We start from the raw sequence: 22,480 nt of genomic DNA, 5'->3' as shown, positions 1-22,480 counted from the left end.
AGTATACCAGAATTCACAAAGATATTATGATACATTTTGCCCGGATTTAGAGTTAGGGCACCATAGAGTGGATACTCAAGAAGAAGAGGTGTTCAATTCCAATGATTGAAGTGGCAGTGTGATTGGTTGAGAGTTTTGCCATCCAGTTATTCATGTTTATGCGGATGGCATCAGCAGAAAGAGATATATGAGATGCCTTCTTGACATTATGGCAGGATTATAGTTTGCAGCAAGAAGATTTTTAGGAGATGGTTTAGGAGCCATTAGATATTATGAAAATGAAAGTGAAGGATTTAAGATGAAAGCAAAATTTAATAAGAGAGATGATGATGATTGGAGAGTAAATGAAGAAGGAAATAAATGAAGGAATTGAAGATATGGGAGTAAATGATTTTCGAGATGAATCTGAAAGTGAAGGTAAATGTGGGTATTTATAGAGGAAAGAGAAAATGGAATTCAAAACGGTAAGTTTGAAAAAGTTCAAAACAGTTTTGATCGGTTTGACATCCGCATTTAATGTTTCCATCACACATAAATGTATGACGGTTGACAGCCCACAAAAATTACCCACTAACACTTTTTGTCTTCCCAAGGTAACAAAACCATCATTTAAATTGAAGTGTCATGCCACGTAAGTGAACAGTAACTGTCCAGATGAAAAATTTGTAAGGTTGGCATGCACTATCCTTAAATATTAAAAAGAAATGATTTGACACACACAGACTCATTTAATGCATCTGGAGGTTGACTGGACACTCCAGTTTCACTGGTGGATTAGGCCAGTAGAACATGCATTAATGGTACACTGGAGGGACACTCCAGTAAGTACCCAGATTGACCATTCTGGTAATCCTCAAACACGCACATCAACTAATATAAACAAATGAGGGGACACATTTACAAAGCAACTGAAGTTACTTCAAACATGCACATCAACTTATCCAGTATTAATGAGAGGGACACATTTACAAGGTACTAGAAACATTTTTTAAAAAAAAATTTGTCAGTGAGAAAATAAATTAATAAATTCTCCCTGAAACTTAGATATATATAAAAAATGTGGTCTGAGTCTTCCCCCTGGAATGGTGATCCATAAATCTATCAGTGCAAAGATAGTATCACAAAGGCGTTCGATAGCTTTACTGGTATAGATTTATAAATCTGGAATCAAAGAACCCTGCCAGTGTCACAAAGGCGTTCATAACAAGGTTCCAGATTAAGGGTTCAACATTCCCAACTCACTGACAAGATTTTGAAAAGTTTTCTCATCCAAAGGTTTTGTAAAAATGTCAGCAAGTTGTTATCAGTGGGAATAAAGTGGATTTCAACATCATTCTTCATTACATGATCACGAATAAAATGATACCTGACATCAATGTGTTTCGTTGGAATGCATGACTGGATTGTTTGAGATAGCAATGGCACTGGTATTGTCACAAAAGATAGGAGTCTTTGAATACTTAATACCATAATCAAGAACTGGTGCTTCATCCAGAGTATCTGAGCACAACAACTGGCTGCAGACCATATCTGCTTCAGCAGTGGATAAGAAACTGAGGTTTGCTTCTTACTGGTCCACTCACCAGTTTGCCACCAAGGAAATGACATCCACCAGTAGTGGATTTCCTGTCTATCTTACAACCTGCATGATCTGAATCTGAATAACCCATTAGATCTAAGCCTGAGCCTTTGGGATACCAAAGACCCAAACGGGAGTACCCTTAAGGTACTTCAAAATGCGCTTTACAGCCGCCAGATGAGATTCTTTTGGGTTAGACTGATATCTGGCACAAAGACATGTTGCAAACATATATCTGGTCTACTGGCAGTTAAATACATTAGTGAACCAATCATGCCTCTATAGACAGTGGTGTTCACTGGCTTCCCATCAGGGTCTGAATCTATTGTTAAAGGTGCAAAATAGAGTTGATTTTGAGGGTGAAGAATTCATATCGAATTTTCTTAAATATCTCTAACATATTTTTCTTGATTAATAAAAATACCATCACTGGTTTGTTTAATCTGAAGTCCAAGAAAAAATGTTAATTCACCCATTAAACTCATTTCAAATTTTGAAGACATGATTTTTGAAAATTTCTTGCACAAAGATTCATCAGTAGAACCAAAAATATATCATCAACATAAACTTGTACCAACAGAAGATTACCTCTTTCACGAAGAATAAATAAGGTATTGTCAATTGCACCTCTTTTGAAACCATTTTCTGATAAGTGTTTGGTCAGAGTATCATACCAGGCTCGAGGGGCTTGTCTGAGGCCATACAGTGCCTTGTCCAGACGATATACCCAATTGGATGCTTTTCATCAATGAAGCCTGGAGGTTGCTTGACAAAACTTCTTCTTCTAATTCTCCATTCAAAAATGCACTTTTTACGTCCATCTGGTAGACCTTGAACTTATGATAGCAGCAAAGGCTAAAAACATTCTGATGGCTTCTAACCTTGCTACTGGTGCAAATGATTCTTCAAAGTCAAGGTCTGTCTGGACGTACCCTTGTGCCACCAATCTGGCCTTATTCTGATCACATGACCATCTTCGTCAACCTTATTCCTGAAGACCCATCTGGTTCCAATTGGTTCTTTCTTGCCAACTGGAGGAGGAACCAGATTCCAACTTTATTTCGTTCGAACTGGTGAAGCTCTTCTTGCATAGCTATCACCCAGCTTGGGTCATTCATTGCCTCGTCAATCTTCTTCGAATCCATCAGTGATAAGAAGATGACATATGAACATTGTTCACTAGAGGCACTTCTGGTCTGAACCCCTCTACTGGAGTCACAGATAATCTGGTTGATTGGGTGAGCTTTTGTCTACTTAGAGTATTGACCAGGATTGTTTCTTACAACAATATCAATGCAAGAATTCAATTGATTCTCTGGAGAAGGATCTTGCCAGACAACTTCAGCATCTTCATCAGAATCTGTAAGATCACGATTTGCATCATGAAATTCTTCATTTAAAGGCATTTCTTGAATTACTGGCTCAGAATCAATTGAATCTGATACTGGAGGAGTGGTACGAACATTTGATCCAATAACAAGTTCAGAGGGTAGTTTGAAACTTATTGAAGGATAGAATGAAGTATTACTGGAAGGTTTTTCAAATTGCACTGGTTCCGAGTCAGGATGACTGGAAGCATCTTCAGATGAATCTTTATGTAGTTGATAGGATCAGATTCACAAAAGATAATTGGACTTTCTGGGGGAGAATTAAGGGTTGGCTTTTTATTGATTGCTTCATTTGACTCATCAAATGTGACATCTATTGACTCCTGGACCTTTTCCAGTCTCTTGTTGTAGACCCTGAAGGCTTTGCGAATGGCTGAATATCCTAAGAAATATCTTTCATCAGCTTTGGCGTCAAATTTGCCTAACTGACTGGAGTCATTCAGGATGTATACTGGACATCCAAAAATGTGAAAATAACCAATATTTGGTTTTCTATTTCTCAATATTTCATAGGATGTCTTCTTGTGTCTCTTCACGTATACTGAGCGATTTTGAGTATGACAAGCGGTTGCAATTGCTTCAGCCCAGTACATTTTAGTAAGACCATATTCAGCAAGCATACTCCTGGTAGCTTCTATCAGCGTTCTGTTCTTTCTTTCTACTACTCTATTTTGTTCTGGCGTGTGTGTTGATGAGAAATTCTGGGAGATGCCAGTGTTAGTGCAGAATTTCTCCAGAGTTGCATTCTGGAATTCTGTTCCATTATCACTTCTTAACTGACACACTTTTCGCTTGTATTTGAGTTCAATTTGCTTGATAAGAGCGATGATTTCAGCAGCAGTTTCATTCTTCGATTTTAGAAATATTACCCAACAATATCTGGAGTATTCATCAACAACTACCAGGGTATATTTCTTACCAGCACGAGTCTGAACATTCACTGGACCAAAGAGGTCCATATGAAGCATATGAAGAGGTTCAGATATGCTAAAATTCTGTTTTGTCTTGAAACTGGTGCGTTTCTGCTTCCCCATCTCACATCCTGGACATGGCCTTTCCTTTTTGAAGGAGACAGAAGGTATCCCATCTGCGAGTTGTTTTCTGGACAACTTGTTGATATTTTTGAAATTTAAATGGGACAACTTTTTATGCCATAGCCAGTTTGTGTCTTCATCAGCCTTGGTATAGAAACACTGCTCTGAAGGAGAGCTTTCCATATCCATTATGTACACATTCCCTTTTCTGGGAGCAATCAATACTACCTTCCAATCCTTATTAAATACGATGCCTTGAGAGATGTTAAATAACACCTAGTAGCCATCATCACACAACTGGCTCACACTTATGAGATTATACTTATTTCCAAAAGTAATGGAGGGGGGTCCGTCTGAAACTTCGAACTCCTCCAACAGGGTCTTACATCTGGTCATTGTCCTGCCAGCAGCGCTGTCAAGATACCAAATATATTTCTTTCGATCGCCCTGCACATCCACCAGATTATTAGTTTAAAGGTTTGCGAACCCATCGACTGATGGGTTCTCTGGATCCACAAGGATGGATCCCAGCAGGTATCTGGTTGATTTCACTTTCAAAAATAGTGGGTTTCACAGTAAACACCACTGGAACTGACAGTTTTGAAATCTTTTTCTTTTTCTTGTCAATAGGTGTGCTCGATTTTTCTTTTTGGAAAAAGGTTTTGTATTTTGTTTAGGGCTAGATGAAGTACCCTCAAAATTGTTAATTCTTGCATTACAACTTTGAACTTGACGAGCCAGTAGTTGAAACTGACTCTCCAGCCTTAACAAAATATTTTCTTCAGATGACACCATAGCCTTTCCAGTTGACTGTACTTTTGGCTTAGGTGGAGGAACAACATTCTTCTTTTTCTGAACCTGGGGTTCTTTAGAAGATGATTGAGGCAAAGGTTTACTCTGCTTAACCTTCTTGACTGGAGCATTCATCTGTGGAGCTCCAGTCTTAACCTCAGACAATTGAACAGGAGGAATAATACAAGTTTTGGGTGTTGTTGGTTCATCATAGATAGTGCTAGGTTTTAACACTTCAGGCAGTCGGTCAACAACAAGTATTAATGCAGCAACATTAACATCACCCCCTAGATATGCACGTTTTTGGGAGGGGTACTGGTTACGTGCAGCATCATATGGTTTCTTGGTCTCAAGCCATGACTGGATAACAAGTTTTTCTTTTGATAAAAGATTTTCCAGTTCTTCCTTTTCTTGGACCAATTGTTCAATAACCAAAACTTGTGTTTTGTAAGCTAGTTCAATATCTTGCAATTCTTTTAACTTAGATTGTAAGTTTGTCATTTTAGAAAAATCTGTTTCAAAATTATTTGACATTTCTGAACGAACAGTTTCCACAAACATTAAATCAGAGTTTAAAGCTTCAGCAATGTCCAATTTAACTCAGGATCAGTTTCTTTGTCATATTTTAATGACAATGTCCACCCATCTTCCAGATGTGACATCTTCTTTCACCAGATGCTCTTCATCAGCTAGAGCCATATAACAACAATCTCTTTCCTCTTCATCATCGACTGATGAGTCATCAGAGGGAACCCATTCTTCTTTTGCCACCATGCATTTATTATTATCTTTCTCTACAGACATGAGAGCAGTTTGAGCCTTAAGCTTTTTGTATTTTAATCTGTAGCTATCATCAGGCTTGTTATAAGAAGTTGATGAACCAGATTGTGTGACAAACTGATTGGACTTGCACTCTTTCATGAAATGACCTTTTCTGTCACACTTAAAGCATGTCAAATTGGTCTTATCAGTGGAAGAACTGGGTGCAGTGTGTCCAGTGGGTCTGTTAGCTCTGGCTTTGAAACGGTTAAACGTTTTAGCCATCATAGCCATTAGATCATCACTATCGGTTTCATCATAATCTGGAGAGATTATTCATGACTCCAGAATCCATTAATTCAGACATCATCTTCTTCATAGAAAAAACATTCTCGGAAGACATTAATGCTGCACATGTTGGTTCAGTATGACTAACCACAGGGGAACTACTGGAAGCATGATTAATAGCATCTTTTTCTGCCTCAATTCTCTGGGCTTGATTCTCTTCAGTGAATCTGAAGGCTCCATACAAAGATGACAGAGTATGGGAATGAAAGGTTTTACCTTGTCTCAAGACCACGATCATATGAGACCATTTTGAAGGAAGAATATCACAAAATTTTTCAAGAAGTATGTCCTTGTCTTTTTCTACCCCAAGCCCTCTTAACTGGTTTATGATAGACAAAAATCTGGTGTAGGTACCAGTTAATGATTCATTGGGTAGGACAAAAAATGACTCGTATTTTTTATTTAAAGCCACTTTCCTGGTAACAATAGTATTACCACCACCTTCATACTGGTTTACTAGTTCATCCCACATGCTTTTGGCACTGGGATAAAGCACTAGTGTAGGAATTAGAGCTTCAGGAACGACCCCGAGGATCATGACTTTTAAAGTAGTGTCAATATTGACCAGTCTCCTTTCCTCTTCAGACCAATGTTCCTCTCTCTTTTCCCTCCCAGATCTTGCTCCAGTTGGATCAAGAAGTGGATTGAGAGGACTTCTAGGAATATAGGGTCCTTCAGTTAAAATTTTAAGCATATTCCTCTCAATACCAGTAACATGTAATAACATCCTGGCTTTCCATGTGCCAAATTCATCACCATTCCCACTGAATTTGGGAACAGGAGTGTTTGAGTAGTGCACATGCACGTGTGGAGAAGTAGGAATAAGAGGTGGGGGTGGTGGATTATTGTTAGCATGGTCATTGGTTTGTTCAAATTCATTTGTGGGTGGAGGTCCAGTATTTAAAGGATTTCCTTGTGTATTCTCTGGGTTGGCCATCGAGAAAATGCAGATCTAGGCAAGTATATTAGCCTTCTGCTCTGATACCAATTGTGAAGTCCCTCACTCGATGGTTTAACCCACAAGTGTAGAATAACAAGTCAAGTAATCACTAGTATTAAACGTCAAGTAAGCACTAGATTGGACTAGTGTTACGATTAATATAAATGCAAGAATATATATAACGTAATACGTACTTAAGCAATATAAAGATAAGCAAATAAGTAAATGGTGAGACACAATGTAATTTTCAAGTGTATTTTATTTATTGATGTTAAATAAAATACTAGGTTGTTGCGGAACGAGATATTACAAAGTAAGTATCTAAACAACCTATGAATTACAAGTGATCTAATCTTTGCTAAATAAACTCTTTGATCGAAATACTTAAAGTTGTGAAGTATGACTGTTTAGATCGAGAGTATTTGAGCAAAGGCACCAAATTGCAAAAGTATATGATTTGGACGACGAAGTGACTTGGTATTTATAGGCAAAAAGAATAAATATAATATTCTTTTTGCCGTACAAATATGGTTATATGCATTTAAAGAAATTACTTTAATTCCTTAAAAGCATTGATTAAAGTACAAGAATAAAGTCACATGATAGTGACTTGTCTTCTAATTAACCAACCACCTTTACATGCGTGTAAGGCTTTTAACAAAAGACAAATGGATTGTCCGGTTAAAGGCATGTAAAGGCATGAAGTCAAATCCTCGTAATCAGTGTTCAGACTTGTAAGGTCTAGAACACTGACAATGACTCCAGTCAGGAGATCTGGTAAGTCTTCCAGTGAGCTCCGCTATTTGTCAGACTTCTTTCTTCAGACTTCAGTCTTCGACTTCAGTCTTCGACTTCAGTGAGAATGTTCTTCACTGGAAAGATCTTGACTGGAGTGAAGTCCAGTGAACAAATCTGGTGGAATCCAGATTTCTATACAAGTAAGTTGTTCGCTGGTCTTCACATAATTTCTGGACAAATCTTCAGAGCGCTCCAGTAGTTACGTCTGGAGCGAGTCCAGTAAATCTGGACCTAACATGGAAACAATTACATCATTTAGAGAAATCTTTACTTTATCGGAAAAATCAGAACGAAAGGTGCATCCAGGTTAATGTGTAAACGTGATAAAACGATCAAATAAGTTCTTAGTGTGAAAAAGAAAGTTATCCAAATTCATAGTATATAAGAACCATTGAAAGATGAAAAGCATTGGCGTTTGAAAATAATACTAGAAAGCTGAGCATTGGCGTTTGAAAATAATACAAGAAAGCTGAAATCTGTAGGTCTACAAGGGACATGGTCAACCATTAGAATGGATGCACACGATGATATCCCGCAATCTGTAGGTTGTAGTGGAAATTATTATTATATCATGCTATACATGATAGATGTAGTTGCCTTAAATGAACCAAGAACTTACGATAATAGCAACATTCTAAAATAGAAAATAAAGAATGCTGCAGACTTCAAGCCAAATTCCATAACGGAAATATAAAACGAACGATATAGCAACATACAACATGATAATGCTCTTTCTCGCATTTCAGTTTATCTATATATGATAACATAAAACATTATACTCAAATATAAAACCCAATTTGCACTAATCAACCAAAGAAAGCTATAGTTATGGCTGTTATATGTTATGGCTGCATAAAGTAATTTACTGTTTGTTCAGACACGAACAAAAAATTTTCCAGGTAAAAAAAACACAACCACATACATCGATCCTGCAAAACATGTCTATATATATAAATCACACAAGAACTTGGCCAAAATTCATGATTTATATCTCCAAAAATCCATTTTAATCAATTATGATTTATATTTTCAAAACCTATTCCAAAACCCCTATATACATATAACAATTTTCATGATTTCTATTCACAAACATTCAAACAAAGATTGAATAAAGTAAAATATAGTGAAAGAAGCCAAAAATATTACCTTAAATAGTTGTTGATTTCGTGATGTTAGTGAATATCCAAAAAAAAAAAACCCTGCGTTGATAGAAGAGAAAAAAACCATGCGTTGATAAGATCTTTTGAAAACCCATAAATCCCTAAATTAGGGATATGAGTTATCTTTAAGATGGAGAGATTGAAAGTAAGATTAGGATTTAAGAGTTGTCATCGATGAGATCTGGGTGTTGTTTGAGGGAAGAGAGAGGGCATGAGGGGTCAAGGGGAACAGTAGGATGCACAGAGAGAAGACACATGGCTAGCTATTGGAGCTTTTGAATCCGTGGTATGTAGAGGTAAAGGGCACGGGTATTTTGATCAAATTAGTTATTTTTTGAAAACGAGTCTAATTCATAAAATAGGGGTTTTATTTTGTTTATTTAGGTAAATATCCCTAAAATTAATGGTATGGATGTCTTTTTACCCAAATTTTAAGGATATGGAAGTAAATTAAAAAAAAAAGGAAAAAAAAAGAATCACGTACATGGGGGTTTACAAAAAGAAGCATAAGAATTTACATCATCAACTTCTATATTCACGTTTTATTCTTCCTGAAAAGCTGGATGTTCATATTTATATAAACACAGTAGTAAAACTATTAAAAATATCCAATAAATTTAATCAATCATTATTATTGTATATCAAGAGATAAGTGTTGTGCATCCTCTTTGTAAGAATGTCTCATGGAAAATCCTTCATAAATACCGGAATAATGCATCCAACTTGTAAGAATAAAAATGAGAGCAACTCCATTAACAACCCATTGAGAAACTCAGGTATTGAAAGTTAACTTTGGTTTCATGTCATGTGCATCCGTTTTCAATAATTCAAAATGCAGCCTCATTTATAAAGTTTTTAATGCATCCTTGTTCATATACTTAACGAATTAAAAAAGATGCATCCATGTTGTTTTGTAGTTATGTAGCCACTGTTTTTAAATGATTTGTGCATCCAATTCGAGTTACGCATCCGCATTATGGAGTTATCCAACCACTTTATATAAGATTTGTGAATCCGTTTATAAGATTTATGCATCCGTTTATATACGAACTAGGCAGCCTGTTTATATCATAATGTGCATCCTGTGAGTGCATCCATTTGGTTACTATGATTTGAACATCAAATGAACAATGCATCCAGAGTATAGATTAATAATTGAATTTATTCGAATTGAAGCACTGAAAATAGACATTTTGATATTAGAAAGATATAACGGTGCGTGAAAAATAATGAAAACAAATGATCGGTAAACACATATTACACGAACCGTTTTGAAAAATAAAAAACTAAAAGGATGAAAAATAAGAAAACTAAAGGTCAGTCTCTAAGGTGCTTAGACGGTTGTGGTAGTCATAGATTGCTGTAATGGCGTTGGTAATTTCATTAAACGCATCGAGACATATAGTAGCTGTCTTAGCATCCTGCAGCGAAGCTTTGGCTAAAAACTGAATATGTTCATGAAATGGTGAGATTTTAGCAGCTCTGATCCAATGTTGCTTGAAGCTAGACTTTTTACTTAAGATTTACCTAACCTATGAGCTATATCTAGAATATCGTGTCGGATTTCCCAGGCTTCTGCACGAAGTTTGTTAACTTCTTCCATAAATTGCCTGACATTAGGGGGTGGGTCATTAGATTTAGATTCCCATGAAGCATCCATTTGTATGTGTTTGTAATAAAAGTGAAGCAAAAAAAAGAAAAAAGATAAATAGAAAGAGTGTTATGTTGATTTGGGCAAAAGCATACATGTTTATATAGCAATTTCTGTTGTATATATATAGATATATATATGTATGACTAAAAATGTAATCAAACATTTTTATTAGGATCTCCATCATAATCAGAGGAGTGAATGATATTGAATGTTTCAGTTTTAAATATGTATTGCTAAATTTCAAAACTATGGTGCAAAATAACACATGCTTTTTCGTGATGACTTAACAGAGACTCCTAAAGGTCTAAAGTGGCATGACGATGATGATTTTGTAAGTACACCGACAAAACTAGCGGGCTATAAAAGAAAACGACGCGGTTCGAAAAAAAAGGGGTTAGACGGTTAATTATTGGTTAAAGTCCAATTATAAGAAGCTTGATTCAGAAGAATAAAGGTCAACTGATCAAAGTACCTTTAAGAGCAGCTAATAAACTTAAAAGTAGGCAAAGCACGTTGAAGCTAGTTACGTTACTATGGGAATTAAATGTAAGTCAAAAAAGTTGTTTGAAAGAGATGGGATTTGATGGGATGAAAGATTTCAACATTGAAAAAATCCTATCTAAAATGGCATATTGGTTGGTTGATAATTTTGATCAATACAAATGTGGGATGACTATAGGAGGAGACTTCATTCAAATAACGAAAGAAAGTGTGCACAAAATTTTGGGATTCCTTATAGGTTCCATACCTGTTTGTGCTGCCAAAAGGGATGGAATAGGTAAGAAACAAGTGTTATGTGAATGGCGATCAAAGTTTACAAAACCAGTGCAAGGAAGACAACGCATCTACTTTGAAGATGTCAAGGGTTTCATTATGAAGGACAGTGATGGGGGAAGAATGTTTAAGCTTAATATACTCGTTCTTATCATGACCATAATGGTGGAGGGTGTTACAATGGGAACTCTTAATCAAACGTTTTTGCCATGCATTATGGATGTTACAAATATTATTGATATGGACTCGTGCAGCTATGTACTTGAATGCTTAAAGCGCAGCAAAGAAAAGTGGGATTGTCAAAATCCAGAGAGTTGTTACCCCGGGCCACATATTTTTTTGACTATAAGTTCATCTTCATTGATAAAATTCAGTTACATAATAGTGTCATTAAAGTTAATTTCAAGAAAAATAACAATGTCATACAGGTATGGTATGTGCATAACATGACAAACACATTCAAAAGCCTAAGTCATTTGCAACTCCCAGTATTGTGTTGGACAACCCAAAAACTAAAAAAGCGACAAGACGAGGAATTGAAGAATGGGGGATTTGGACTCATTAAATTCAACTGTGATGCTACTAGTAATGAGTCTCAATATGTGAGTTATAAGAACCATGAAGAATCGACAAATGATGAGAAGGGTCATGATTCAGTCACAAAATTATCAGTTGGAAACAACGAAATGTCAAAGCAAAAATCAAAAGAACAAGAAGAGGGAAACAACCCATTGGATACTCAATTTCTAAATGAGGTGCCATGGACTCAGTTTGATCCATATGCGGAGCATGAGGACCAAACCATATATTATACGGCTGAGGTATGATATGCTGATTTTATAACATCTACACAAATACATTTATTACGACGATTTAAAATTGTATTGACGATTTGACAGCTATTTTAATGGTGCTACCCAGGATTGGGAGGTAGAAATAGATAATCTTTTTCAGATGTATTGCTCTAAAAGGGACAAGTTGATTTGTACAATGACTTCAGCATCGGAAAGATACCCGATGGATGAACAACTGCAAAATGCAATAACGAGTTAAGAATGAGATGATTGAATGGGGATGCGAGGATGAAGGTGAAGAAAATAACGAAGAAGTGGAGACACGTGCAAAAGGTAATGGAATGGATGAAGATACAAATTTATGGAGTCCTGAAATAATAGGCCCCACACAATGTGATGAGATATTGAGGTCCGCAGAAGATACAATCAGGGCTATGAAAGAGAAGTCAAATGAAGCTATACAAACAAAGCAAGATGGATGCGAAAAATTATTCAAAACCCCTGAGGCAACGTTAAAAGGTGTCAACACACCCATACAACGTTTGCCTAATCTCATCCACCATCCACAGACTAAAATACCAACAAGTGGTGGCTTTGTTAGTTTAGTGCAGAAAATTGTACAAGAAACAGAGAAACAGATTGAGAGTGTGGTAAAGGGTAAACGAATTGTCAAACTGGCAGAGGCACTTAAGTCTCCGTATAGGAACAGAATTGTGGAAATCGAAAAGCCATTGACTAAAATGGAGATGCACCTAACAGGATGCATTTTTATGGCGCTTCGACCGCAGTAGTAAGTGTCTCCTCTTTTAAATTTGTTATTATCAGTATGTGACATCATATATAAGTGATAGATTATTTTTACAAATGGATGCTAATTATTCTGTTAACAATGTTAGTGACATCTTGTTTAAACGTACACCTGGACTTGAGGTTGGTCGTGTTATTCTGGAAAGCCTATTTCCAGATGCACATGTACATTTTGGTGTGATTAACGTTTGGGCTACAATCATGAATCATGAAGAAAACTTTAAAAGTGCTGCTAGACGTGGAAGACTCTTTTGTCACAGTGGAATGATTGTAAGTATACATTTAAACTTATATGAACCAGGAGATATATGTCTACAAAATAATGCATATATAATTGACATGTATTTTATAATGTTTCAGACGGCGAATATGGTAGGTAACACCATGACAGGAATCGGAAAGTATGATGCATTCCGGACCAGCATGGACAAGATCCTGAAAGACAACCATATGTCTACAATTCAGGCAGAATTGGTAAGGTGTTCATATGATTTGATGTGTATAATTTTGGATAAATGGAATAATGGTATGGTGTAACACTAACAACAATGTGATTGAAAGCAGGGTTTTTTTTTTCCAATTATAAGAGCTCGCCACTTCTACTTGCTATGCTTTGACTTGACAAAGGATGAGTATTTCCTAATAGACAACATAACTTATGTTGACGATTCATACCATAAATATGAGAAGATTCCCGAGTTAGTGGTAATATCCCCTACAACCAAAATTTTATTTATTATAGTAGCAATTTGTTGGATTTCACAATCAAAACATTATGTTTGTGTGTACAGAAGCAACTCTTTAAACAATATTTGCTTGATGTAAGACACCCAGCATCAGAAAGGGTTAAATTTTCAAACATAAACAGATTGAGAATGCCTTGGAGAACCAAACATAATGGAAAGGATTGTGGTGTGTTCGTGATGCGTCACATGGAAACATATAAGGGGAGTGGATTGACGGGCTTCAAATCTGGCCTTAAAGTGGAAGGTTGCGAACAAGATGACCAACTATTTAAGCTGAGACACAAATACCTATCGAAAATTTTGCTTTCAGATATTAACGAGGCTAAATTGATGGTTACCTTAGAATTAAAGGCTTACATGAATTTACCAAGTGAGGAGATTGTCCTTCTAGGAGAGGATGCAGAAGCGAGGATTGAGGAAAGACTTCACAGATGTGGATGATCAGAATCAGATAGAAGCAAATGTAATATCATGTGGGATCATTAATTTTTATTTCCTGTTTTGAAAGATCAAAACTTGGTGTTATGGTTTATTAGGAACTTATGTTTATTTTTAAATGGTTAGATTTATTGAATGTTCTTTTTTATTGGATGGTTATATCAGAATATTTGTTTATAATATTAGCTTGGTTATGGTAAGCATACGTGCTAATCAGATGGATTCAGTAGTGATCTTTATAAGTGATAAATGTCAGGAAAATTTAGTATAAGTTTGATTTGTGGCTGCAGGCTGCTATTATACAACTTTTCTGAATCTGGTACTTTATAAGTGATAAATGTTAGGAAAACATACTATCACGTGCAGAATTGTGGCTACATAAGTGAATCTATGGTTTTGTCAATGTTCGATATGACTTGGGATGCATTGACTTTCATGACAGTATGATGTAACTGAATTTTATCAATGAAGATGAACTTACAATCAGGAAAGCGTGTGGCCCGTTATAACAACTCTCTGCATTTTGACAATCCCACTGTTCGTTGCTGCGCTTCAAGCATTCAAGTACATAGCTGCACCAGTCCATAGCATTAATATGATGTAACTGAATTTTGTCACTGAAGATGGACTTATATTTCAGTGCCCGCTTCAGTGCCTTATACTTCTTCTCATCTAGTGGATCATTCTCCTGTGTAAGATCAAAATATATTTAACAAGAGGTTTTAAACAAAATAAGAAAAATAACTATAAGATATTGCCAGTAACCAGACAAACAATCAAAACAGGATCCTACTTAAATTATCCTCACCTTGTTCATCTTTCAATTGCTGCAGCATGTGACTTTAGATGCATAAACCAAAACAATTTTGGTAAATTCTTCTCAATAATTTCAGTTGTACTCAAAATGATATGAACACAAAGGACATTAATAAAAAAATAAACATCAAAACCATAATATATACGACACCATATGTACATTAATATTATATATAGCAACTTTAAAAAGGCATGAATATGAAATTGTCCTACATCAATACAATTACGATAGACGTCACTATCTTTATAATCTGTAACACTACATAGACGAAATATCTAAAACAACATTAACTAATAACCATCCAAAGATTCAGAACCTTCTAAACAGTCAGAAGAGTCAGAACAGTGAGCAGGGTTAGCATCCTCATCGGTCTTCTTTTTGGGGCAATTTCGTATATCATGATAAACTTGTTTTTTACAATATGCACAAAGCCGTTTGTTCTTACTTGTCTTATTGATTGACTCTTCCCGGGAACTTGTAATACGACGCCTCTTTGTACCACCTCCTTTGTTGACAATGCCTTTAGGAGCAAAAACATCAACTTTTCTAGGTTTTTTCAACCCAAGTAATGCAGACGCAAAATCCTTTGAATTACTTTCTTGATCACCCATATGATCCTCTGTTTTTTCAGCCAAATCCCTTTGTATGTCTAGAAAAATTATTAGCCAAGTAATGCAGAAAACAGGTTTCTAGGTCAAAATTCTCTGAACCAAGCAAGTGATCAACGTCCGGCAGTACGCTGCTTGCTTTTAACCAGTATACCATGGGAACAGACGGCGAATCTGTTTAAGGGAATTGAGTCAAACACAAGGCCGATTCTTTTGTTTTGCCAGAACCTTTCGAGTTGCTGATTTTATATAGTTCTCCCATTCTGTTATTGTATTTATTGCGTTATCTTATTGTAATATATCTGTGTATTATTATACTGTTATTCCAACAGCAACAACTTCCGAACAGAATAATCAACCTGGTAATAAATTTCACGTAACATGCTACAACCTCTTCTTCCTTATCACCAGTCTCACATGGGTCAGATGACAGTACTGTTAGAGTATCTGCGGGGCACGACATATTGCATCCATCGACGACATATGTATTTTTTGGGGAAATGCTTCACATTGGACATGCGCCATACATAAAAAATATGCCTACAAAGAAGCCCAAATCGCTCATACTGCTTGCAGCTACTAAAAACCTGTTGTTGTGACTCATTAAAGGTAACCTTGATAAAAACAAGAAAACAAATACATTAATTGAACAACAGTAAACACTATTTGATTATAACTATGAATTGTAACTGCATGATACATATACACACCTGACTTTCCCTAGGAATGAGGGCATCAAAGTGTTTAGGATCACTCTCCCTGTCAAATTTATCATCCAGGGCTGTGCTTATGACACTAGAATCAACAATTGTATACTTCTTTATTCCTCCATCGTCATAAAATTCACGAGACACACAATAAACATTTTTTAAAGTTGTTTACATACAATACACACAACTTTAGTTATTTCCTATTATAGACATTCGTCCAAAGTTATATGCCACATACATAACCGATGCTTTGCCTTCACAAAAGTATGGTCAATTGCTACTTTTACCGCCGGATCTTGATCTGTCATGATAATCTGTGGCTCACGCGGATAAGCTTTGAGGAGCATACTACATAGCCACGTATATGAAGGAACATCCTCTTTACTCAACAATGCAGCACCAAATGTAACAGTTCTTGTATGATTATCAACGCCAATAAATGGAATGAAAACCATGTTGGAATTAATATGATTCATATTGTAAACATAATGAAAACATGATAATAATAATGTGTACCTGACGATCTAGTGGACCTTGTAAGAGCAATAATGTTTCCCATTGATGTCGGGTTCTCAAAACGAGATGATTGTATTAAGATGAGATTGAAAATTTAGGAGAGAAACACACACAAGAATTAGATGGAAGATTAGGGTTAAGAATGTTGTACATGGCTCTCTATTTATAGAGAGAACATTTACAACTTAACCCCTGGTGTTTAGTATGTGCAATATAAGTCCCCGTAGTTCCAATCATCTAATGGAAAACCCTATAATATGTCTTTAAGAGTAAATACGCCCATCGTATAGTTACTAGACATAGGGATTTCAGTTATCGCAATTATCATATTACGAATGATAAACGATCAGTGACGGTCATATTAACGTGGTTCCAACATTCTCCCACTTGACCAAGCGATCATTTATGTATGAGTATTTCAATTAGTCCGGCCGGGATAATACTCATTTTGTTTTAAACTGGAATCATAGTCAATAAGTACAGTCGTAGAGAAGAACATCAACTCAGGACCCCCACTAGTCAAATTATGACTTAAATTTAAAACTAATAAGCAATGATTAATTGACTAAGACAAATTTTGTTATATAATGTCTTTACACTATTATGAGCTCAAAGTGTAACTAATAGACAAACAAAATTTAAATAAGGAGAAAAATTTTCATTAACATAATAATAATGACCAATAAGTACAACATGCTATCATAATACGTCTTTTAGTAAAGGTCATCTTCGACACATGTTCTACGAAGATTTCAGGAGGAAGACCTTCGGTCATTGGATCCAGTAGCATATTATGTGTACTTATGTACTCAATACAAAGAACATTTTCCTCATTCCGTTAATGTAAAACAGAAACTTTGTATCAAGATACATCTCAGCACTGGTTGAACTGTTACTGTTCAAAGAATTACGGTAGCTGAGTTATCACAGTAAAGCTTCAATGGTCTAATAATTAAGTTGACGACTTTCGAGTCCACTTACCAGGTTCCTTAACAACATCCCATGACGTGAAAATTATGAACGTTCAACCATCATGGTAGAGGTTGTAGTCAGTTTCTATTTATGACTCCGTCAAAAGATAGGTTTGCCAGCTAATCATAAATATACATTCAGAAGTAGATTTCTTATTGGAATCAAAACATCCTACTACTTCTAAGTTGTCACTTCTTCTATAAGTTAATGTGTAGTCTTTGGTCCTTAGTAGTATCGTAGAACCTTTTAACCATTTTCCAATATGCTAATCTGGATTAGATAGTTAACTCCCAAGCATACCGGTGATATAAGCGATATCTGAACGAGTACGGACCTGAGCGTATGTAATGCTCCCAACTACCTATGAGTAAGGTATCATCCTCATTTTAATCTCAATGATTTGACTTCAGAAACAATCACATATGTCTCCTTTGACTAATAGATTAATAGTGGGTATGTAGTGTTGCAAGTTATGGTGTTCTAAGATGTGTTCAATATAAGTCTTTTGAGAAAGAACTAGAACATCATTATGCCTATCCCGATGTATTTTGATACCTGTAACATGTCGACATTCTGCGAAAAATAAACGATTCGACTCATGCAACATATCCAAGTTGTCATTTGCAAGTATAATATCATTCACGTGCAAAACAAGGATTGTAAATTTACTCCCACTGATCTTGAGATTGGTGCATTAATCCACTTGATTCTTCAGGAAGTCTTGTTCTTTTATGACTTCATTAAACTTAAGGTACTAATTTAGTGATGCTTGCATCAACCTTTATATGGACTTATTCAACTTGCAAACCATGTGCTCTTCACCTTATGTAATTTCAGGCTTACATGTTTACGTCTTATTGCAAGTTTCCATTTAGGAAAGTGATCTTGACATCCATCTACTGTAACTATAAATCATAATGAGCTACGAATGTCATGACGATCCTTAAGGAATCTTTATGAGACAGGAGATAAGGTCTCTTGATAATCGATTCATTCCTCTTGAGTAAAGCCCTTTGCAACCAGTTTGGCCTTATAGCGTTTGATGTTTCCATTCGGGTCTAATTTGGTTTTGAAGATCCATTTACAACCTACAGGTTGGATTCTTCAAGAAATTCAACCAACTCCCAAACGTCATTATGCTATATGGAATTGAGCTTTCAAATTATGGCTTTATTCCACTAAGTGGTATGATCGCTATTAATAGCTTCTTAATAAGAGGTAGGATCGGTAAGCTTTCCAATGTCCTCAACTTCAGTTAAATAAGTTATGAAATCATCAAAAGTTATGGCCTTGTGTGACCTAGATGATCTCATGAGTTGATTTTCAGGTTCAGTAAGGAAGATAGCATTAGTAATAAGATGCTTTAACATTAATAGTATCCTGATTAGGAGAATTAGGATTTTGGTTTTAATAGTAATAAGAAGGTGGATCAGTGACATTAGGAGCAACGTTGGGTACAAGAGGAGTTATAATAACCGACGATTGGTTCCCCCCGCTTCTTGTACTTCTAGCAAATCTTAACTTATGATTTGTCATGCTCCCACTGATCTCTTAGTTCTCAAAATAATGCTAGTAGTGTAGAAAGATAGTAAAACTAATAACCGATAAAGAAAACATGTAAGGGATTTAGGATCCTGTTTCTTTTAAGTTAGGGTTATAGAGTTATGCTTTGGCAGTACAGCCTCATTCGTTCATATATTTTAGACTTGGTTTCCTTTCTGTCCAGGAGTCTTAAGGACAGATTCTAATGGAACTCTTATTGAGTATATGAACAGTTGTGCGTAAGAGCTCAGTCCAAAGGAAAGTAGGTAAGTTAGTGTTGACAAATTTACTTTTCACCATGTCCATTAAGGTTCTATTTCTCCTTTTAGCAACATAAAATTCTGTTGAGGAGAACCAAACATGGTGTATTGGTTACTTATAATGGAAAGAATTAGGAGCTTAACCAATATCAGTATGTCAACCATAATACTCACCTTCTCTATCTGATTTGACAACTTTTTATTTTTACGATCAAGTTGGTTTAGAACCAAAGATTTAAGATTAATAAAAGTCTCGAAGGGTTCAGATCAAATATAGGTGCATATAACGTGAATAATCGTTAATGATTCTAATAAATGATGCATGTCTTGAGATGGATGTGGGATAGGGGCCACTAACATCAGAGTGAATTATTTCCAACAAGTTGGAACTTCTAGTGGCTCCTCTCTTAATCCCTTAAGCCATTGAATACATGTTTCAAAATCACTAAAGTCAAGAGAATGTAATATTACATCCTTATGAGTCGTATCATGCAAACTCGTGAGATGTGACCAAGATGTTTATGCCACATTATGGAGGAATTCTCTAATTATTTAGGTGATTTTGTCTTTGTTTTAGTTATGTCATCAATATTAGGAGACAACAAAGACTGTGAGAAATTATGATCTAGTTCTAACTTATACAACAATCCATCCAAGAAACTATGACCAAGATATTCATTATTATGAGTAATGGCCATCTCATCGTAACCATGAATTAATACATAACTTTCAAGGTCTTAGACTATAAAAATAAACACAAGGTTCCGAGAAATTCTCGGTACACATAAGGTATCCATTAGTCTAATACACTTTTAAGTATTTATATGTAAATCATAAGTCTCCATGGTTTCGACATATAAGAGATCAACCGTTCCAACTCTAAGCTTTCTTTGGTCATTTGATAGCTTCTGAATTGTATGGAATCCTTATGTTGAGTACATGAACCATAGAACTAGAATCACTTACATATATGTATTAATAGATACATCAAATATTACATAAAATAAGTTACCTTTTCTTAGCTAGCTACTCCTTGATTTTAGAGCAATCTGGGCACAATCAGAATTGGCAGTTAGGATTGCTCGTCAAGGACTTAAAGCTAGAGGCAATAGCACCATGATTATCCTTTGAACTTTATTTGCAGTCTTATCATCGTTATATCTTTCCTCATAATGGAATTAGCAGTGGTAGTAAGGTAGTAAGCTGAACAACTTTAGGTTGGTCCATCTTAAGGCGACCATTTTCTTGCACACACATTGCTATTTTAGTTTATTCATCGACCATTTATCCTTCATAGCATTATATTTAATTTTGAAGGTATCGTAATGAGCAAGCAATGAGATTATTATAAAATATACAAGAAAATTGTCTAAGACTTTCATTTTAGGACTCTTAAGCTTATGAGTCATGTCAGTCATCTACATTATTTGTTCATAAACACTGCTATTTCCTTTGTATTTAAGCTACATGCAAACTCCTTATACATTCTCTCAGATACTATGATTGTTGAAGTTATTGACCATCATTAGTGACAAGTGATTCACCCTATCCCACTTTCTTAAAATTTGCTTTTTTGAGCTGCGGAAAAGTTAGCAGTAATAGCAGTGGGTTCATTATGGCGAATGACATGGTCAAGGTCTAGCATCTCCAAAGTTAGAGGTAATTAACCTTTTATAAAGCAAAGTTTGCATCAATAAGTAGATCAATGCCTAAGTTATGTACTACAGTGGAAAAAAAGAGGATATTAATTTATGATACAAGTAATAGAAGATTATAATAGTAATGCCAAAAATAAGTAGGCCTAATAGTAATAAAGTTATAGTGACATAATTAGCTATCTAAGGCAAACTAAGTAATGTCTTTAAACATAATGGAACTAAAGTAATCCCTAAAATAAGTAGGGCTAATAGTAATGTTTCTAAAATAATGAGACTATGACCATTATAGTAATGGAGCTAGTGATATAAAACATATTGTAAACACCAAAACAATAGGCTAAAGTAAGGCTCTACTTAGATGTTACATCACCTTTGGGCATAAATAACTAATATCTAAGTGTATATGAGCATTAAGGTAATGCAACACAACGCTTATCTTTTGACCTTTGGGCACAAAATTAAGAATCGTGTATATTATGCATGCAAATAGTCCTTTTAACACACAAAACATATTGTTATTTATGGAAAAATCACCTTTGGGCAGAATTAATATACTTAGTGTTCATTATGTAAAAGGAAAAATCGCAACATGAGAATTACATTTGACCTTTGGGCACAAATGATAAAACTATGTACATTAGTGCGAAGCCCTTAAATTATGGGGTCAAAATTTTAGGGACAAATTTTGCCATAAAATTTTTATTTTTATTTTCCTTTTTTTTAAAGGAAAAATCATATTTGATAAGAAGAACTCAACAAGTTATGATTTAACTTGACAAGGTCGAAATCAATAAAAGTTGGTCTTGATTTTTAGCAAAAATGAATGAGGCCGAGATCAACACATTAGTAGTCGAACTCAAAGTATATGATATAGGTTCAAAACATATTTTATTCATAGTTGAAATATCACAATGTATTGTTAATTAATAAATCATATTCAACTAGTATATGTTTGAAGATTTCTGACAATAAATATAATAATTATTGCTCATGGATACTGAGTCAATCATGAACTTTTGAAGTCAACCTACCTTATAGTTGAACTCGACTTTTATAGCTAGATTAAGCAAGTCGAACTCTACAAAGAGAAAATTAATTAAGGTTGATCTCGACTTAAGTATATGTAAGGTCGAATTCAATAAAGACTAAATTAAAATCGGCAATTAAGGTCGAATTCAATAAAGACTAAATCAAAAGCGACAATTTAGGTCGAATTCAGTAAAGACTAGATCAGAAGCGACAATTTAGGTCGAATTCAGTAATAAAAAATAAGGTCGAATTCAATAAAGACTAAATCAAAAAACGACTTGAAATAAGATCGAATTCAATAAAGACTAAATAAAAAAACGACTTGAAATAAGGTCAAATTCAATAAAACCTAAATCA

The 22,480-nt window shown here is 35.2% G+C and overlaps 1 long non-coding RNA gene across 2 annotated transcripts in view; it reads right to left on the bottom strand.

Annotated features, from left to right (window-relative positions):
• Nucleotides 1-9,094, bottom strand: part of LOC122590098 — a 17,732-nt gene extending 8,638 nt beyond the window's left edge. For both annotated transcript variants that reach the window (XR_006322402.1, XR_006322401.1), the window contains exon 1: nucleotides 8,785-9,094. This is a non-coding gene — a long non-coding RNA (uncharacterized LOC122590098). The remainder of the gene's footprint in view (nucleotides 1-8,784) is intronic.
• Nucleotides 9,095-22,480: the final 13,386 nt, after the last annotated feature.

Source organism: Erigeron canadensis, chromosome 2 (assembly GCF_010389155.1).
Source record: "Erigeron canadensis isolate Cc75 chromosome 2, C_canadensis_v1, whole genome shotgun sequence".
Lineage (NCBI taxonomy): Eukaryota > Viridiplantae > Streptophyta > Magnoliopsida > Asterales > Asteraceae > Erigeron > Erigeron canadensis.
The sequence above is the reverse complement of the archived record's forward strand: the minus strand, read 5'-3'. Positions and strand labels throughout refer to the sequence as shown.